Source organism: Microtus pennsylvanicus, chromosome 5 (genome assembly GCF_037038515.1).
Source record: "Microtus pennsylvanicus isolate mMicPen1 chromosome 5, mMicPen1.hap1, whole genome shotgun sequence".
Classification (NCBI taxonomy): domain Eukaryota; kingdom Metazoa; phylum Chordata; class Mammalia; order Rodentia; family Cricetidae; genus Microtus; species Microtus pennsylvanicus.
Window position 1 is genome coordinate 136,366,991 of NC_134583.1, and position 20,545 is coordinate 136,387,535.

The window sequence follows — 20,545 nt, forward strand, 5'->3', positions numbered from 1 at the left end:
CCCGCCTCCCCGCTCCTCACCCCCCACACTTAAAGAAGAAAGGGCTGGCAAATACCACGAGGCCCTCAGGAGATCTGAAAGGCAGGGGCTGATGTAGAAAATAGCGTATTAAAGGGAGCACACTGTTAAATGCAGGTAGAAAAATGATTACAATGATAAAGTCTTGAAGCATTTTAAGCAGCAGATGGTCTCCGGACAGTGGGAAGGGGAAACCGTTTACCTACTTTCTCTGTAACTTTTAGGAACATCGTGTTATAAAGAATAGGCAAACATGTACCAGCAAGGTCGGTGTAAAACTCCTAGACCACCGTGACACACCACATGGATGAGAGACACCTGGCTGGTGGTGCTGAGCCCAGGATGAAGCACTGTGACCCCGAATGGCCTCCGCCTGACACTAGCCACAGCTGCTGAGTATGTCGCTTAACTAAGTCTTAGCTCCGCGGGTTCCTTCTGGAGATCTCAGAAATGCGGCCTGCGAGACACAAGGCTGCACTGCTCAAACAAATGACAACACAACACTATATTTTGTGTTTCCAGCGTTACTGCTACCCACAACCCGTTCTGCCGTCAGCCACGCTTCGGTTTCCTCTGAGGGCGTGGAATGGGACCTTCTCTGAAGACCACCTCAGGGTTCCAGGGCAGGTCTCCACAGGTGGTATCCTTAGCAGAAGGAATCGTTACATGTCACTAACAGCTCTGCGGTGAGGGGGGAGGACAGACACTGGTTTTCCTTTCCCTAGGGCCTTGACATCATCCAGAACAGACTCGTTCTTGGGACTTCATCCTCATGTTCGTCTGCCTTGAGAGACAGCAGTAGGCACCAACGTATCTTACATATTGTGAGGGATTATATGGGGGCAGGGCATGCACGTGAGGGCCTACATAAGAGAGGGTGACCCTATCTGTGAATTATTTTCTCCTTTGGTTCTTCAGAGTTCACCAGAATCCATACAGTCCCAATGAAAATCGTGAATTTGGTAGAATGCCAGCCTAGCACACTTGGAGTCCTGGCTTTGATCATTAGTAGAAAACCAGCTGTAGTGGTACAAGGCCCCAATCCCAGCACTTGGGAGGTAGAGGCAGGGAGATCAGGAGTTCAGCTTCATAGTGAGTTTGAGGCCAGCCTGAACTACATGACAACCTGGGCAGAGTGGGGAGGGAAAGATGAGAAATTTTCTGGAAACCCCGTTTAAACATCAGGACTTCTGTTCCCATCACTTGGTTGATGGAACTTTCTCAGTGAGTGCTGGTAGAAGGCTGGCTGTTCTCGGAACATCTCTCTACTCCAGACTCCTCAGCTGGTGACTGAACTCCCTTCCCTGTCCCAGCTTCTTTCTTTACTTTGGAAGTTGGGGCCAATGCCAGGTGAGCTAACTTACAAGGTTGGCAATTACACAGAGTTCTTCATGTGTTTAGTAAATGACCTTAGCCCTTGTGCTCCAGCAGCCTATTGCAGTGCACATCTGGACATCTGTGCTCCAGCAGCCTATTGCAGTGCACATCTGGACATCTGTGCTCCAGCAGCCTATTGCAGTGCACATCTGGACATCTGTGCTCCAGCAGCCTATTGCAGTGCACATCTGGACATCTGTGCTCCAGCAGCCTATTGCAGTGCACATCTGGACACCTGTGCTCCAGCGGCCTGCTACAGTACACAGCTGGAATCTGTGCTCCAGCGGCCTGCTGCAGTGCACAGCTAGACATCTGAGATCCAGCGGCCTGCTACAGTGCACATCTGGACATCTGTGCTCCAGCGGCCTACTGCAGTGCACATCTGGACATCTGAGATCCAGCGGCCTACTACAGTACACATCTGGACATCTGTGCTCCAGCGGCCTGCTACAGTGCACAGCTGGACATCTGTGCTCCAGCGGCCTACTACAGTACACATCTGGACATCTGTGCTCCAGCGGCCTGCTACAGTGCACATCTGGACATCTGTGCTCCAGCGGCCTGCTACAGTGCACATCTGGACATCTGAGATCCAGCGGCCTACTGCAGTGCACATCTGGACATCTGTGCTCCAGCGGCCTGCTACAGTACACATCTGGACATCTGTGCTCCAGCGGCCTGCTACAGTACACATCTGGACATCTGAGATCCAGCAGCTTACTGCAGTGCACATCTGGACAGGCTCTTTCAGGGAATCTGAGCCTGTATTAAATACATTCTGTAGAAGGTGTTATTTTCTGTCATTGTGCCTCCTCTTCACTGGCTTCCTGGAGCGAAGGTTGGAGGCAGGCTGTGGAATTCAGCTTTAGGGGTGAGCCTAGATCTACCTGCTGCCTCATAGTGAGTCTGACAGTTGAGCATGTAGCATAGCCTCTCTGGAGCAAAGGTCCAGGGTCAGATACACACACCCCTGCTGCAATTGCTAAAGCTCCATGCATCATGGGTTCATCATCCTCAACCTTAAGTTGTCACTCACAGTGAGATTATTAAAGCTCGAACTGGCTGGCTCACCGGAGGTAACTCAGCCCAAGTGACCATGTGCTCACTACTATATCCAACAGTCTCTGTGACATCCCTGTGCTTTGGTCCCTGAATCAGGGAGGCCTCTGTGCCTAAGTACTTCTCAGCCCCGTTTCCTCAATTCCCTGATCAGCTCTACTCTGGTTAACATCGACCAAGACTATGGAGATGACCCAATCATTTCTATCCCCTTATTTTCCTGGCCTTGACCCAAGGGCAAGGGTTCAGCACATGGGTCCCAGGCTTCCCTCACCATACTCCATGCCTACCCTACAGTGCTTTCTACGGAGCTTAGCCTAAGGAAGGATCTGGGCATCACATGGGCATCTTGCAGCTTCCCCCATGTCTTCTGCAACCAGAAGCTTTCCAGGTTCAGACAAGACAAGCTGCAGGACTGCATCCTTATCCTTCCAGGTCACATCACACCGCAGTGGCCCTGAGGGTAGTCCAGTTGGCATCCAATCACACCGCAGTGGCCCTGAGGGTAGTCCAGTTGGCATCTAATCACTCCGCAGTGGCCCCGAGGGTAGTCCAGTTGGCATCTATCACACCGCAGTGGCCCCGAGGGTAGTTCAGTTGGCATCCATCACTCCGCAGTGGCCCCGAGGGTAGTCCAGTTGGCATCTAATCACTCCGCAGTGGCCCCGAGGGTAGTCCAGTTGGCATCCATCACACCGCAGTGGCCCCGAGGGTAGTCCAGTTGGCATCTAATCACACCACAGTGGCCCCGGGGGTAGTCCAGTTGGCATCTAATCACTCCGCAGTGGCCCCGAGGGTAGTCCAGTTGGCATCTAATCACACCACAGTGGCCCCGGGGGTAGTTCAGTTGGCATCCATCACACCGCAGTGGCCCCGAGGGTAGTCCAGTTGGCATCTATCACACCGCAGTGGCCCTGAGGGTCACACTGCAGTGGCCCCGAGGGTAGTCCAGCTGGCATCCAATCAGTTCTGGCACTCCTCCCGAGGCCACTTTGCATGAGCACTGACAGCCATCAGTCAGCATGCACCAGGGAGCTGACATGGCCGGACAGCGGCTCTCACACTGGCAACTATACAAAGTGAGATGTGGGTATTGGCGGCTAATCCAGTCCCAACCAGCCTCCGAGCTGGTGTCCCAGAGTTGCCCTTCAGCTGGGCTTCCTCCCTAACTACCCACAGCTGATTCCTCACAATGCAGAAACTAACCGCAGACAACAGGAGGAGCACAGAAAGATCACAGACAGCCCTGCGCGGCATCTCCAAGTCAAACAGAGTTGTTTGTATTGCCCATGACACATTATCTATTAGCGCAGAAAATCTAGCTTCGCGGTGCTTGCTTTTAAGGGAAGAAATTGAAGGAGCCAAGAAATTGGAGGCTTTCTGGCTGATGAAACAATCATAACGCTCTCAGCCACCCAACAGTGGTCTGCCGGGATAACCACAGGTGACAAATATGCTAAATCCCTTTAGAGTAACTCTTAGCTCATAAGCCCTTGATATTTCTGCAGGGAAAATTAATAAATCAGTTTTGTGACAATTTGGCCACAGAGAGAAATATAAATCTAGATGTTCAACCAATCTTTCACCAGGAGAGCTACACAGTAAGGCTCCAGACCAACACGGTGTGAATTGACATTATGTAGAATTCAGAGGACCTGTATCTTCAGGGGAGAATTTCAGAAGGACTTCATATTCATCCTGGAACTGAACTCTCTCAGCAGCAGCAGCTCGGGGACTCTGGACAGCAAAGGTCACCCACTGAGGCTCACTCTTGCCTCAGAAACAAGTCTGAGATGCGTTCTGGTGTAGCTACCCTACAATAGAGTCAAGGGATGTACTGACGAGGGGGCTGAGGGCCACAGACAGGTAAGGGTACAGAGCGTGCATATCCCTGCTGAATGGGGAGAAACTACAGATCCAGAGTTGAGCTTTCTAACATCCCTGGGGAGCAAAGTCAGTGACTAACACAATCCATGACACCTGAAGAATTAAAACAGTTATGTGTGTGAGGAAACCACACATGAAGGTATGCATACGCCTGTGGGCTTTTTATTCCTAAAGTTGTCTCCCTTGCTCTTCCCATTGCCTAATGGCCCTTAAGAGTGCAAGCGAGAGGCAGGTTAGTAATCCCAGGACTGGGGAGGTGGGGACAGGAAGGAATGTGGCTGGGTGGAGAGAGGAATGTAAGACAGGAAGAGGCAGGAGCTCAGAGTGTTTAGTCTGAGGACTTGTAGAGACATGATACCCCATCAGGTCTGAGGATTCGGTAGAGGTAAAAACTAGTGGTTGGCTGCTCTGCTTCTCTGATCTTTCAGCTTTCATCCCTAATAACTGACTCAGGTTTTTATTATTATTATTATTATTAAAGACCAATTTGCACTAGAGTGGTTGGTGCTGGAAATCCCAGAATTCACGAAGCCAAGGCAGGAAGATCTCAAATTCAAGGTCAACCTGGGCTACACTGTGAGATCTCATTAAGAAGGGGGCTTGAGGAGAAGAGGGATAACAGAAGAGGAAGAAGACACTGATAGTGTTGATGGCATGAGTACCAGACAGACAGACAGACGACAGACAGAAAGAACTACGAGCCAAGAAATCAAGAAGTGAGAACAAGACATAAACATGCAAAAAGAACTTAGCCCAGTGAGTACCCCAACCGCAGTCCAATGTGGCCACCCCAACCTCAGCCCAGTGTACACCCCAACCACAGCCCAGTGTGCCTGCCCCAACCACAGCCCAGTGTGTACCCCAAACATAGCCCAGTGTGTCTGCCCCAACCGCAGTCCAATGTGGCCACCCCAACCGCAGTCCAGTGTGTACCCCAACCACAGCCCAGTCTGACCACCCCAACCACTGCCCAGTCTGACCACCCCAACCACAGCCCAGTGCATCCCAGTGTGTATCCCAAACATAGCCCAGTGTGTCTGCCCCAACCGCAGTCCAGTGTGCCTGCCCCAACCTCAGCCCGGTGTATACCCCAACCGCAGTCCAATGTGGCCACCCCAACCTCAGCCCCAGTGTATACCCCAACCTCAGCCCAGTGTATACCCCAACCACAGCCCAGTGCAGCCCAGTGTGTACCCCAAACATAGCCCAGTGTATACCCCAACCGCAGTCCAGTGTGCACCCCAACCACAGCCCAGTCTGACCGCCCCAACCACTGCCCAGTGCGGCCACTGTGAACTGCGGGCTTGCGAGAGGAGGAGTTCATGTTGTTAAAAGCCACCAGGTTTGTGGTAACATATTAAACACCCCTGCATGAACAACATAAACAGCAGGTATTTTGAATATCAAATTTGCTGATGGACTAGAAATTATATTTAAATTCAGCTACTTACTAACCATGACACTTCAGGCAAGTACCCCAATTTCTCTGTGATTTACTTTTTCACAATGAATGACAGCAAATCCATCAGCTCTAACGGGGGAGGAGGGGTTAAGCGCATCTGACAACTCTCACCTCTTCCCAGCTGTTTCTGCTTCCAAGGCAAAGGAGGAAACTCATGAGCACCAGGGTCCATAATTCTGCTCTGGACTAGGCAAGAGATTCTAAACTGTCCTTGCAACCTCTCTGAAATGTTAGGGTTTAAATGACCAGCCTGAAACTTGTAGAATTCAATCTGCTAATAACTTGGTATAGAATTCCTCTCCGGGCCGCAGTCCATGTGTTCAAAGTCTTCAAACACTCAGTAAGGTCATGACAGACACTAGGCTCCTTCCCTCCATGGAGCCCAAAGGCCTTTCTCTAGCAAGTCTTCATCATCTTCAAAGACAGCAGAGCATCCTACAAGCCAACGAGCCCACAACCCAGAAACACGCAGGTGGCGCAGTTTTGCATGTAGCTCCCATACACAGTGCACCACCAATCCGAAGACAGGATCACCCAGGCCTGCGTTCCTTAAGGGGAGCTAACTACTCTCAGAATGGTGTGACTACTCTCAGAAACTTACCATCATGATGCTCACAGTCAAAAGATCTGTCTGAACGCTAATGAGCTTTGGGAGCACGAAGTAAATTCTAGAAATTATCCCAAATTCCGCTTTCTTCAGCCAAGCCTTTGTTTGTGGGGGGGAGGGGTCCCAGAAGCGGAAAAATTAAAATTATGTACTCCCTCAACATTCATAATTTGCAGAGCTCCTCCTTCTTGCTGTGACTCTCAAGCCCTAACTTCCTCTGAGGCACCCAGGCCCCAAGCTTACACTAGAGGAACCAAGGAAGAAGCAGAGAGAATGTGGAGAGAGATGGATGTTCGAGTGTCTAATGACCTACACGCCTATGAACAAACCGTAAAGAGAAGCATGAAAATAGGACCCCCACTAATCTTTAATGGGCTTGCAGACTTCCTAAGGAGGATTCTATTCAACAGTAAATATGCACTAGGCCATTTTTCTTGTAGGCAAGGTGTTTTAGAGTCAACAGACTTGAGCTTGGCAAATAGATGCTCTCTAATATCTTCCTTCCAAGACAGGGCACAGAGAACATCACCATCGCGCAGGAGGCAGGCACTCATGGGGGTCTGTGTCAAGGGAATGAATCACTCCTGTTCACAGACGATAGCTTCCCCTTCCCGGAAATCCTTAGGTCTTGCTCTTAGAATTCCTTCTCCTTAATGTCTCCTGTAGCATACTCCACCCTGTCTCAGTATATGCATTTAATATATGGCTCTCCCAGCTGCATACGAAACATTTCCCTCTCCTCTCCTCACGGACAAAGGAGCTAAGTCCCATGGTTTATACAAGTAGTTCTCTAGAAACAGGTCCCTCAGCTTCTTGGCCTCATTTGCTGTGATAGTGACTGGTTCACACAGGGAGCTGGGACCGTCACTGAACACTCCCACCAAACCTCTTCTCTGTCTCTCTCTGAGTCTCCAGAAGGTGCCGGTTTCAGACTTGAGGCTGCCAACCTCTGTTTGAGTCTCCAGAACGTCTGTCTCTGAGTCTCCAGAACCTGTCTCTGAGTCTCCGGAACCTCTGTCTCTGAGTCTCCAGAACCTCTGTCTCTGAGTCTCTGGAAGGTACCCATTTCAGATTTGAGGCTGCCAACCTCTCCACCACTTTCAGTTGTAAATCTTCACTTTTAGAACAAACCTTACCAATGCCACCAGAGAGCGGGCACCAAGAATTATGACTGGAGCAAAGTCGGTATTTAGCAAATACTTGGATGTGTGAGTAAATAAATCTAAGTTCCAAGCTCTGATTGCTTGTTAATCAACTTATTATGGATGGCTTGGGTCTGTACATACATCCAAATAACAGGCTCACATGAGTAGAAACAGTGTCAAGACTAACTAGCTCTTCTAGACTGTATAGACAGTAACTGCATTCATTTAGGACTGTTTGTGCGTGTGTGTTATATAACATATCACAACCTTCTTACTCAGATTTGCCTTCATCCACAGTTGGGTATACTGGCTCCAGCAAGGCCCAGATCTGCCCAGTCATGGACCTGGCTAGGGTTAGAACCATATTTGGAGAAGAGACCCACACACTCCTAGAGCAAGCTCACCTCACCAACTTCTTTCTCTGTCACTTCAGCTCTTGAACATCTGCCTCCATTTAGTCTGATTTAAATGTCTATCGGTGATCTTATTGAGAGCAATAAAGTACAACGACCCAATTAGGGAGCACGGTCTAATAGAGCTTATGGTTGATAAAAATGTAGTATTTGCTAGTACTGTTCAGTAAGGCTCAACTACAACCTGGAGCACCGCTATGTGGAGAGTCATCTGGGTCCGCGTCCTATCTCTGAGCAGCCCTACTCCCAGGCATATGGTCATCCCTAGGGGTTATCACAAACGTCAACCAGTATGGCATGCCAGAGCCAGCTTCGCGCTCAGGAGTAGAGTTCCCTAGGACACATAGGCTTTCCCTCAGAGAAGACACCAAAGGTATTGAAAGGAGGCACCTAGTTGGGGCTGGCCTTCCCCTGACTATCTCTTTGAGAAGCACACGTGTGGACCCTCCACGGAGTCCACTCACCACAGGAAAGTGTGTAAGACCAAATCCCTCCCACCACTGCATTTCAACCACACAAGGCACACGCCCACGTGACACCTCCAACAGCAGTGCACAGATCAGAGCCTCTCTCCCTTCAATACACAACCTGCCGTCCTTCCTCTCAAGATTCTTCCCACTCTGACCACCCAGGGACACTGTGGCAAGTACCACACGTCCTTCACAGGAGGGGCCAGCATGTTTAAGACCCACAGGAGTACAGATTTGGCAAAGAGACAAGCTACTTGCTGGGTTCTGGAAGTGCCTGAGGCCATTGCCCTCTGTCCTCCTGGGAAGAACTTTTGGCCTGTCTCCCACATGAGGCAGGGAAGTTCTCTCCTGCATGTCTTGATATCAGAAACCCATTCAGATGACATTTGGTGGCACCTCCTGAACACTCGGATACACGCCTTCCTGTAGTCTAGATGGCATTCTCCGTCCAGCCTACCCCATGCTCCCTCCTGACAGCCGCAGACATGTCCATGAGGAAATAACGAATCGAGTAAAACACATCGGTTCTGAGTCGCTCAGGGCACCGACCGCTCTGAAGGTAGTTTTTGGAAGGAGCGCTTCTCTCTGAGTAACTGCACTCGAGACCTCTGTTTGGAGATACGTCATCAACTGTAACTCAGACAACTTGATTTCTGTTTCAGGCCACGGTTAGCCTATGGACAACTGGTTGTCTCCTCCTTCATGCACAAAATGATACGGATGTGACAGGCAGTGGGGCTACCCTGAAAGGATCTAAGCAGGCTAGTGATGACCACACTGTTAGGGTCTGAAATTAAGAATTTCCCCCAAAGGCTCATGCGTTGAAACCTTTGTCCCTAGTTGACGAGATTATGTTCGGCTCTGGTAACTTTAGGAGATATGGCGTAGATGAAGGAATTAGGTCACTGGAGCTGTATCCTTATGAGCTGCATCTTGTCCCAAGTCCCTCTCTGTCCTGGCCACCATGAAGTGACCAGATTCTGCCCCAAGTCCCCATCACCATCATGGTGTCTCCCCACAGCGCCAGACACAGAGCAAGCAATCACCAGCTGGGGTCAAGATGGTATTTTCTCCCTATAAGCTATTTCCTCAAATATTCTGGTCACAGGTACACACAGCCAACTAAGACACAAGTGCCTAAGATACAAGTGCCTTAGTGTCTGCCACGTCACGCCTGACGTTCTAGCCCTTCTCAGTGAGAGCCCAAGCCTTCTATGCATAGTTCCTGCAGTTCATCAAGGGTCTCCCATTCATTCTCCATATCCATGACTAACTTCTTGGCCTCAATGTCTTCCCTACGGTTCATGTCCAACTGGTTGGATAGTCCATACCCCACCTACAGCAATGTACTGTCCCCTTCCCAACCTCTGCCCAAGGCTCAGATCCCAGCAACACTGATCTCCATGTGTTCCTTCTTGTTCAATCTTTAGGCCTGAAAGGTGGATCTGACCGTCAGCCTAGAACACCTGACTGGAGTTTCCTACATCATCAGCTCTCCAAGCGTGAAGTCCAAGCCAGCAACAGTAGCAGCACCGGCCTTTCCACTGCTGACTCTCTGGCCCCACGCCAAACCTCCTGCATCAGAACTGACCCTTATAAAACATTCCAGAACCATCTCTCCAGGTGCTGCAGCACTGATACCTGCCCTTACCTGCCTCCCCATTACTGATGGCACCCCACTCATTTCTTGCCCTTGAGCCTCATGAAACATCTGACTCTCTAGTCCTCATGACCCACCAGATGAACCCACCAGATAGGCAGAGCACTCCACACAGCCAGCCTAACAAACCAAAGACAAGTCTGATAGCCACGGGCCTTATTTGTAGCTGAGTGTGAGTCCGTATGAAGTCCCTATGGGGGTTTGACCTCTGGGCCTTGTCCTGTCTCTGCAGAGAGGTTTTCCGGGGTGCTGCCCGCTTCTTTTGGCTGCAGCGTTTTTGAAGGGAAGGCATTTCCTCCACCCAGATCCCATTCTAAAACGTGTCATGCTGTCAGATGGAGCCAGGCAACTGTAAGAGGAATTCCAGCTGCCGGGTAACCACAGGAACTCACCATTTCCGATTCTAAGGGTTGAGGGGTTGAGTTAGGTTAACTATCATTGTAGCCATGTGCACACGTGCATGCGTGTGCTCACACACACAGCAGAGTGAGCAGAGGGAAGCTGTCTCTACTATCCAGCCAGTGCCTTGAGCCTGGGACTTACCTGAGGAACCCCTCAAGCCCCAAACTCAGAAGAAAGCTTAAACAAATGTGTCTGGACACAGATTTTATCATCAGCGCAACTCAGTGCAGTGGTGAAATCTTTAGCTTTCTGGAAAGAAGAAGAGTCACTGATGAAGATGCTGTCGGCAGCAGGACACCATGCAGATCCATGTTCTGTAGCCTGCCTGGCTGCCCCAGAGTATAGCACAGCTGATAGCAAAGTCTGGCAATCTCAGCGCTCACCTGACTACACCAGCAAGGGCTCCAGGGCCTGGTCCCGCAGTCAGGCCCTAGGCATGCCTTGCTGACATGCAGGTCAGGCCCGGGGCAGGTGCCCTACCCACACGCATGAGTTCAGAGGCCTTGGGAAAGATGGTTTCTATGAACCGAAGTCTCCAGCCCAAGTTCACCCCAGTGTATCCAATATGGTAGCTCCAAGGAAGACTCAGGCACCCTGCTGGACCATGGAGCCTTATTGGGGGCCAATGTGGTTGCTCCTCTAGTCAAATGAAGTTCTGAAGTTCTTATTCTCAGGAAGGCAACCAAGCGCTGGTCAGAGGTCACTTGTTGTGAAAATGCAACAGACTGAATGTAAGAGCTACCCAAAGGTCTTCCCTCCAGAGGTTTTGAAGAAGGTGAAACTCCCCCATGCATTTCCCTTCATATTTGTTGCTATGTTTGAGAAACCCTTCTAACAAATAGACTCTGTTACTTAAAGCCACGCACGAAGCTTCTTAATGTTTTTTTTTTTTAAGTGAAACGCACACGGAGCTTTTCATTAGTGTGTAAGCATTCCTTCAGCTTTGATGTAATGTGGGAGTATTAATAGATTTAACCCATATAAACAGAACCCCCTGGGATTCTCTGGGTTTTCTTCAAGAGTGTAAAGAGGTCTAGAAACCAAAAAGGCTGAAGATTTGCTCCTTTAATGAGAAATGAAATACATTTCCAAGAGGTACAAGATGCCGAGGTCTCTTAAACATTTTACTTTGAAAAGAATTAAATAAAGAGTGGAAATAAAGTCACCTCCGGCCCCCAATTCCACTCCTGCTCAGTGTTTCTGGCAGTCACGTGGGTAGCTCACAAGACAGGCACCCTTGGAATAGCAGCCGGTGGCAGAGATTCAAGATCTCGGGCTCTGCAGCCCTCCAGGCCTCCTGAGCTCAAATTCCAGTCACACCATTTGGGTGACATGGAAATGACTTAAGATCTCTCCTCCTCAGCCCTCCCACTCCAGTTTTGCTGGAAAGAGCTCGGCACAATGCCTGGCACACTGTAAATGTCACCCAAATGTTGCTCACCCTTACCCTAACCTCAGCGGCTGCTGACATTCACACATTCCTGCAGTGATGTCCCCAGGCTCCTGAGTCCCGTGTGACAAACCACTCTGCCTCTACTTGTGGCTTGCTTCCCAAAGGGATGATGGGATGACTCACAGCACAAATCCAGCCAGGGGCGGAATGTGTAGGTGCCGTCCCCCTGAGTCAGTGAGTGTCCTTTGCCTGGTCCCTCATCAAACTGACTCACACACAGTGCTACCTCTGAGAGCCACTATCTGATGTGGGCCCTCTGGGTCACTGAAGCTGTCACATGCCCACAAGGCTGCCAGTCATGCCCCTGCTGCCTACACATCCTCTACAATAGCACGTCCTACCACTGTGGGCCAGCCGTCCTGCGGCCAGCTCCGCTCACATCTTACTGTATGAATGTACGCGAATAACTGCATGTTCTACAAGAAATGTCCCCGCGGTGACATGTACCCCAAGCATCACTAGATAGTGGTCCCCTGCCTCTGTCCTCACGCGTTTCCTAGCGGTCCAAACACCAAAAGGAAATTACAAAGGTGATTACAAAGCTTGGCAACATCACCTCCGGAAATAGTATTGGCATCTCGGTGAGTTTCTCAGAGGTGTCGATGCACAATGTTAAGCAGTGGGAATCTGCCCCCGACCCAACCCCCCCCACACACACACCGTACTGTAAAGGTCTCTGTCGCTGGGGAACAGAAATGCTACATCTGGAAATTTTGTAGACAAACTGAAGGAGAAAAGAGCGCTCTGTGCTCTGTGGGAGCCACCAGCCGACACGCTTGCTTCATCTGAACCTTGAGCATCCCTGAGGATGGAGTCAGCGGTCCCATCCACAGAAGGGAAACTGGGCCTCTAGCTGCCCATATCACAACCACAGTAGAAGCCCATGTCTGCCCCACTTGCCTGATATCCCAATACTCCAGCAGAGTGTGGAACTTTTCATGTTGATAGTTCTTTTAAATTCTTGTTTTCCTTGGATGTGAAATTTTCTGCATAATTAATCACCTTTGGAAATTACAGAGAAATTTCCTATTCACTGATCTGGAAATACCCAGAGAAGCGAAAACGGCGGCATGCCCCACAGGACACGCTGGAGGTGTGGGAACACGAGGTGGGGGTAAGGAGCAGGATGCCAAGTCTATGTGTGAGACGGCCACAGTGGTACGAGCCACACAGACGAGGCTCAGGAACAGACCCCCAGAGGAGGTGATGATGTTCATACTGACCAGGCTACCCTTGCCTTCCACAGGTATTTATCAAACAGCAGATGCTACATAAACACATGACATGCCCACTCCTGGCTTACAGGATACCGAAAAAACAAGTTCCTGGGATGCAGGTGTATGTCAGCTACCAACTGTGGATGACCAGGAAGCTACAGTCTCAGCTTAGGAGGCGGCGGGCAGGGTCTGGATTAGGGTTGGCCCTTCGGTAGGCTGAGGTCTTACTTCTCTCCATTATTCCCCGTTCTTTGCTCAAATGGTAGAGCAGCTTTGAAAAGAGGCTTCGTTGTTGTTGAGCAGAGGAACCCACTGGTGGGCCTCTTTGGAAGAGGAAGAGTTGGCTGTAGTGGGGCAGCAGAGGGGATCAAACACCATCTGCCTCAGCTGCCCACAGCTTCAGACAAAGGGGTCTGAAATCCAGGGACCCAGAGACCTCCCTGCTTAGCCCTTCTTTCAGAGCTTCCTGAGGTCTCGTCCCCACTACAGCACCCCCAGCTCTGTACTGATAGGATAAGTCCTGTGCTAGCATTTAGCGCGGAATTTTTCTGTAATGAATGAGGTAGAGCCTTGGGGAAGGGGGGAGATAGGAAGGCAAACCTATTAGCTATGTCCCAGGAGTGGGACAGAGCATTGATTATTTAGAGCTGGTGTCACTGGGTGACAGCAAAGACTTCATCTAGACCATGAGATGCGCAACCAAGTCTCCGGGTGAGCACTGCTTTGGACTAGGTGAGAATCGAGGACTGAGCTGGAATTTAGGCAGGGGGATCACACAGAGTGAGCCCGAGTATCAGGAAGAAACACACACGACCGATAGGTCCAGGACCCAGGCTGTCACACGCACTCTGCTACTGTGCCCAGCGTAAGTAGTGAGTTAATAATGATCATTAAAGAAATCAGTGTGGTCTGGGGGTATTTCTACCTCTTTGTGGAAACAACTCTTGCAGGGGCAGTGAAGCTGTCACACAGCATCCACTCTGTAATAAGAGAGACCTGGGGAGGAAATGGGATGAAGCCAGGACTTAATGAGCATGTGCTGAGAAGCCGTTTTCACTTTTCAAATGACACTAAGCGACCCTGATGGACATTATGTCCTATCTCTATGAACACAGTCTTTAAAACCAAGGCATCTTAGTCCCTGAGCCACAGAGAGAGTCTGGACTTAGGACCATCATTCTGTCTGTCTGGAACTGAAAGCAGGAAGGCTGAACACTGTGGGAACATTGTATTCTTGTCAGGAAAAAAAGGAATCCTTTGTAGCCAGTGACAATAAGCTTGCTCATCTGTTCTTTGAGGTCCCTTTTCTCTCTTCTGCAGAGAGGGGCTGTGTGTTTCCGGTTGTCCTCTACGAACCACCCCTAGAGGCAGCTGGTAGATCAGAGACTGAAGAAGTTCCATCAGTGAGGTCCCATCAATGTAGCCGTGTTACTTTGACCCCGTCCTTATGTAGCCTAGCGATAGCCCTTATCAACAGCCAGGGGTGGGGTGGGCTTTAGTTCTCAAGCCTCTCCTGTACAGCCCCAGGTGTCTGTACCACTCTGCGCTCCTCCTGACCTACTTCACATGGCTGTTCTTATCTCTATCCTCCCAAAGCACTCCACGGCCACCCGACCAGAGGCTACCATGTCCTGATGTAAAATGTGTGTGTTGGTCTCCTCTGAAATGTGAGGAGATTAGAGGTTTCTGCTCTCTCACGGTATGTGTAGACCAGGTGGGTGGATGGATGCATGCATCTACAGATGGATGAAAACATGGATATGTGGATGCAGTGTGGCTGGACTGATATGCAGTGAACAGAAAACACGTAGGGAGATGAAAGAATGAATGGACAGACAAATGGATGGGCTATCCCACGGACGGAGGGATAAAATGACGGAGGGCTGGACTCTATGCTAAACCCAGTGTCCCTGAGCTTCTCTCTTTGATAACTGACATCACTGGCTACCACCCCTTCCTTGTGAAGATTGCCCACCCACCCCAGCTTTGATAACTGACATCACTGGCTACCACCCCTTCCTTGTGAAGATTGCCCACCCACCCCAGCTTCTCTCTTTGATAACTGACATCACTGGCTACCACCCCTTCCTTGTGAAGATTGCCCACCCACCCCAGCTTTGATAACTGACATCACTGGCTACCACCCCTTCCTTGTGAAGATTGCCCACCCACCCCAGCTTCCCTCTTTGATAACTGACATCACTGGCTACCACCCCTTCCTTGTGAAGATTGCCCACCCACCCCAGCTTCCCTCTTTGATAACTGACATCACTGGCTACCACCCTTCCTTGTGAAGATTGCCCACCCACCCCAGCTTCGCTCAACTCTCCAACCGCCTATCTAAGGCCTCTTCAGATCTCCTCGGGGCTTGGCTGGAATCACACTGAGGTGTGGAACCCACCCCACACACGCGTGTGCACACACACACACGCACACACACGTCCACAAGCTCCCTTCTGCTTCACGGTCTCTGTTTCTCAGCCACCAATGATCTGAATGCTGGCTCCACTCTCTGGCTTCCTGGGCATCGCTCACCCACATTTTTCTTTAGTTTGTTTTTCCCACTGAACAATGGAAAAAAAAAAAAAACTTTGGTGCGAAGACCTCCCCCTGGATCCAAAATCAACACCATAGGCAAATATAATACAAAGAGTCTCCACCTCTCCGCGTCTCCTGGCCAAGAGTGGAGAGAGTGACTGTGGAAGTGTGGGCAGACTGGGGGTGGCGAGGTCAAGGCAGAGACAGCAGGGAGCCCCTGGGCTTGGCAAGAGCTTGAACAATGGGCAGGGAGAAGAATGCAGATTGAATCCATCCAGGCTTTTCTTACACTACTAATGCCAGGAGAAACAAACTGCTTCAGCCTGGCCTCTGCAAGGGAGAGTTACGGAGAGAGAAGATGGTGGAGCAGGCCTGTCTGTTCACACACCCCTGGGATGAGACCCAGAAGAGCGAATGCTGTCCTCACCTGAGGGCAGCGGGTGTTGAAGGACACCCTTGTCCAGCTTTCAAGGGCGGATAAGTAAGTTAGCGTGCAGACTCGTACACGTGGGCGAGAGACGGCTCACACAGGTGGGTGTGTTAAAAACCAGCCATTTGCACTTTGAACGCATCGCTAAAGACACTCATGTACTCATCTGAGATGAAAGCCGTTCAAATGGACTGGAAAACGGTTTGCTGTATTTTCTCACATTCCCGGACCTTTCTTTCCATGGTTCAAAAGTTTGAATTGTCTAATCGCTGATTTCCATGTATGAATGAGTTAATGTAAAATAAAATTAAGTGCCAAATCAATCTGCCAAATTAATCTAGTTTTAGGCATTAATTATCCTCTCAGTCATTTTCTCTCGAACTCACCACACGTCAAGACAGACTCAGGCCTAGTGACGCAGCACTCAGTTAACACAGGAGCTTCCAGAAGTATAGAGAGTCGTCATCATTAGGACCCGCATTTACTGTGCAGAGAGGGTCTTATTCCAGGTAGATGAAACACGACTCTTGCCTTTCAAAGATGCCTAACCACCCTGGGACTAAATGAGCCACGGGGGTGGAAATTCCTCCCCCCCCCCCCAGTCCTTCTGTGGTATGTTTCTCCGCTGTCCCAGCTGACGAATTAACAATGCTACACCTCCTTTACATGTAAGAGGGTCACCCCGAGTGTGGCAAAAGAGGTATTAATTAGGGCAGGAGCTCAGAGATTGCACACACTGTTCTTCTAAAGCTGACCAAGGGATGGGTGCCTTCTTGATTCAGTGACCAATTCCCGGGTTTCTAAGATTGTAATTATAGGATTCTGGGTGCCCAGGGGACAGAAGAACCATATACTTGGTGACTAATCAAGCTACTATTTTGAAGACTATGAGGACCTACAGCTGGGAAGCTGGGAACTTGGAAGAGGAAAGGGAGGAATATCTCCAGGAGGTCAGGAGAGGTTCAAAGACAGAGGTCCCAAAGCCCCTTACTTCCTCCTTTAAAACACATCTTTAGATTTATTTTATTTTTATGTGTATGCATGTTTTGCCTGGACATATATATGAGCACTACATGCTGCCTGGTACCCAAGGAGATCTGAAAGGGGGTCATATTTCAGGGATCCATAGTTACGGGTGGTTATGAGCCCCACGTGGGTGCTGGGAACTGACTGAACCTACGTCTTCTGAAAGAGCATCAGGTACTCTTAACAGCTGGGTCTTCTGTCTAGTCCCAGATGATTTTCTGAGACAGGGTCTTGCTTTGCAGCTTCCCTGAAACTTGCTACGTAGACCAGGTTGGACTCAAACTCACAGTTATCTGTCTGTGTCTGCCTCCCAGGTGCTGGGATTAAAGCTAAGCCCCACCATACTTAGCCAGTAGTCTAGAAGAAGTAGACAACCATGACCCAGTATTACTAAATGCAGAGAAACGCTTCATGCCCTCTGGGGCATTCTGCCAAAGAGGAACCTGGGCTGCTGTCCGATGTGGGCAGCTGGTTCTGGCTCAGCCCCCCAGGACCCAGTTCTCTGAGGCACGATACCTTAGTGCATACTCGGAATGCAAGGTTGCAGGGTCTCTGCTGCATGCACGGAGCAATCATTTCAGCCCCAGCGTCTAGACAAGTACAGCATACAGTAGCGGTGAAAGCCACAAGACAGGTGGCCTGCTCAGCAGCCTCGGGCCACCTCTCTGCTTGGCACAGGAAGAAGAGCGAGGATGGTGCTACCTCTGTGATTCTTCAGAGCAGACCGCTCAAGAGAAGATTCTCTTGGCAATGAGAGTAGCCAAGTGCCTGAGCGGCTCATTAGAGCTCAGAGCAATCGAAGCAAATCTCTGGGATCCTGAGTCAGAACTCAAGTGCAGAACTTAGCTCTGAACGTTGGAATTTGGGAGGAAGGGAGGGAGCAGGCAGAGTAAAAATTTAAATAATGCATATAACACAATTTGCATCAGGAATGAAGGACAGGCTTCCTTTAGGGCACACTAGGTACTGTCAGCCTTCCAGGCAGTGAGGAAAGCAACCAGAAGGAAGCTGGCATGTGAGGTGTGGTGCTCCAGGGGAGGAGCAAGAGCTTTCAGATTTCATCACAGACATCTAATAACACCTTGGTGCGTGCTCTGCTCCAGAGAAGCTTGGAGGCCCGAGCAGTCAAACTCACTCCTTCCCCAACCACCCCAAGAGGAAAGGAGCCTGTCAGTTTCACTAAAGAAGAAAGGAGGGAAAGAAAAACAAAGGCAGAGCAAACCTCCAGTTGCTTTGTATCTGTCTGAAGGCTCAAGGCAGAGAGAGCCGGTTTTATGCAAAGGCACCCTGGGACCCTCGGGAAGGAAACCTGAAGGCTGCGGTAGGAAAACATTACTTTCAGAGAGGTTTTAATCAGTTTGAGCAGCTCTTTGATAGGCAAGGATGTTAAGCCAGGAATGGCTCTTTGGAGAGTCTGAAGATGGGGTGAGGGGTAGTTAACACGTGGTGTCTCCTCCTGCCACCCCTCCCAGTCGGGATGTTTACACAAGCCCTTCAGTGGGCTTAGAGGGAGGTGGGTGAGTACCGAAGGAAGCCCACAGAACTGCAGGCTCTAGCACTACCATCCGCTGCCTTGGGTAGGCATATAGAGGCCTCCTTCCTCCTTAAACTGGACTGAGAAGAGATGAAATAAATGGACTAAAATTAAAGACAAGAGTAGTAAGATCTGCTGAAAGAAAACACCACTAGCCAACTTGTGGTTCAGATTACATTTACTCCCATTGGCAGGGAGTGGTTAACAGGGAGTGAGCAGTAAGTCCAGGCTCTGGGGGAAAAAAAAAGTATGGGCAAGATAATCTCACAAGGGGTAACGCCAGAGAGATCACCTTCCCGGGGGAGACTCAAGACAGGGTATAAAACCCATAAGTCACGTGAGTTAAATTTTCCTTGGTGGGGTTCCCTGGTAAGCCCACCTCTGACTCTCAAGACTCGAATTCTACCCAGAGCAGCAGCAACAGCTGTAACAGTACTGCACTCACAGGGTTTCCACCCCGCTGTGGTGTTGTGGCTTCTGTCTGTGCTGCTTTGGCCTTGGCAGGGTGGGCACTCAAGTTCGGGCAAGAACCCTCTTAGTCTCCTGTCCATTTCCGTTTCGGCCTCACCAGCTGAGCCATGGGCCTCCAACTCTTCGAGCTCCCAGTTCTTCTCCCTAGCTGAACAGGAGTCCAGCGCAATACAACAAATTTAGACCACTCCAAGGATTACGTCTTTAGCACAGCAGGGGGGGTGTGTAGGTGAAATTCAACACTCATGGTAGGCTTTGGACCCATGTGAGTGTGTCACCTGGAAGTCATGTGTACTGTAAATCTTTAAAAGAGAAGGATTCATCTCCTAGGCCAGCCCTCCACTTCTGCCCTCTACAGCCCTTCTTCCTTCCCTAATAGGACTCAGAGCTTAGGCTCTTTCCTTGACTCAGTAGTGAGTAGGATGGTATCTTAGAGATGAACTCTCAGGCTCTAAGTCAAAGAAGACAGTAGAAGTCCTGTTCACACAAAAGGAATCCCTTCTGCCCCACGGTAAAAGGATGCTTCAGAGTTCCTGAGCCTTCCCATTCTTGCATGTGAGGCCCGGAGTCCATCACCATCCCTCATTCTCCCAGCTGCACTCGCTTTCCAGGTTCCTACCTCGTGCTTAGGACAAGATAGTGCATCCAACTCCCCCAAGAGGACCCTGCGGAGCCAGCGGCTGGGAAGTAGAGTGGCTCATGTCTCCACACATAAACTGCTCCTGGAATGCTACATCCAAGCCCCTCCAGGAAGCAAGAGCACAGCTTCCAACAAAGCAAACAACAGCACACACCTATATGTCCACTCTTCTCCAAAAACCTTTAACAAAAGTGCTTTAGAGAGATCTCAGACAGGGTGCTCGCCCTGTGAGTAAGAGGACTTGAGTGTGAGTCCCCAGAACCCATGTGACAAAGACACGTCTGATGGTGTGCACCTGTAATTCCAGAGCTGTTGGGGGGGTCAGGGACAGACAGATCCCAGGGCCTCAGTGGCCCACCAGCCTCATGGGTGGGGGCGGGGCAGGGGCAGACAGATCTCAGGGTTTCAGTGGCCCACCAGCTCCACTGAATCTGACAGTTCCTGGTAAAGTGAAAAACCTTGTTTCAAGAAACATAGTGGACATGATCCTGAGCCACAACGTCTAAGGCTGATCTATACGATCAGTGCAGATACCCAGATGTGTGTCTGTACACGCCTGCAAATGCGCCCCCACACATGGAAAGGGAGGGAGGGGCAGAGAATAGCTTCAGCACAGGATAGGTATACATACAAGGGGTTTCCCTTTCCTTTGGTCACTATTAGAGCTCATTTAAAGAAAGAAGGAGTCCCTTCCACCAGAATGAGACTAACAACAGCTAATTAGAACTAACACATC

The 20,545-nt window shown here is 50.1% G+C and overlaps 1 protein-coding gene across 7 annotated transcripts in view; it reads right to left on the bottom strand.

The window, feature by feature from the left end:
- The window catches only part of Gfra1 (GDNF family receptor alpha 1), a 221,303-nt gene that overhangs the window by 45,726 nt on the left and 155,032 nt on the right, over window positions 1-20,545 (bottom strand). The gene's annotated exons all lie outside the window — the stretch shown is intronic.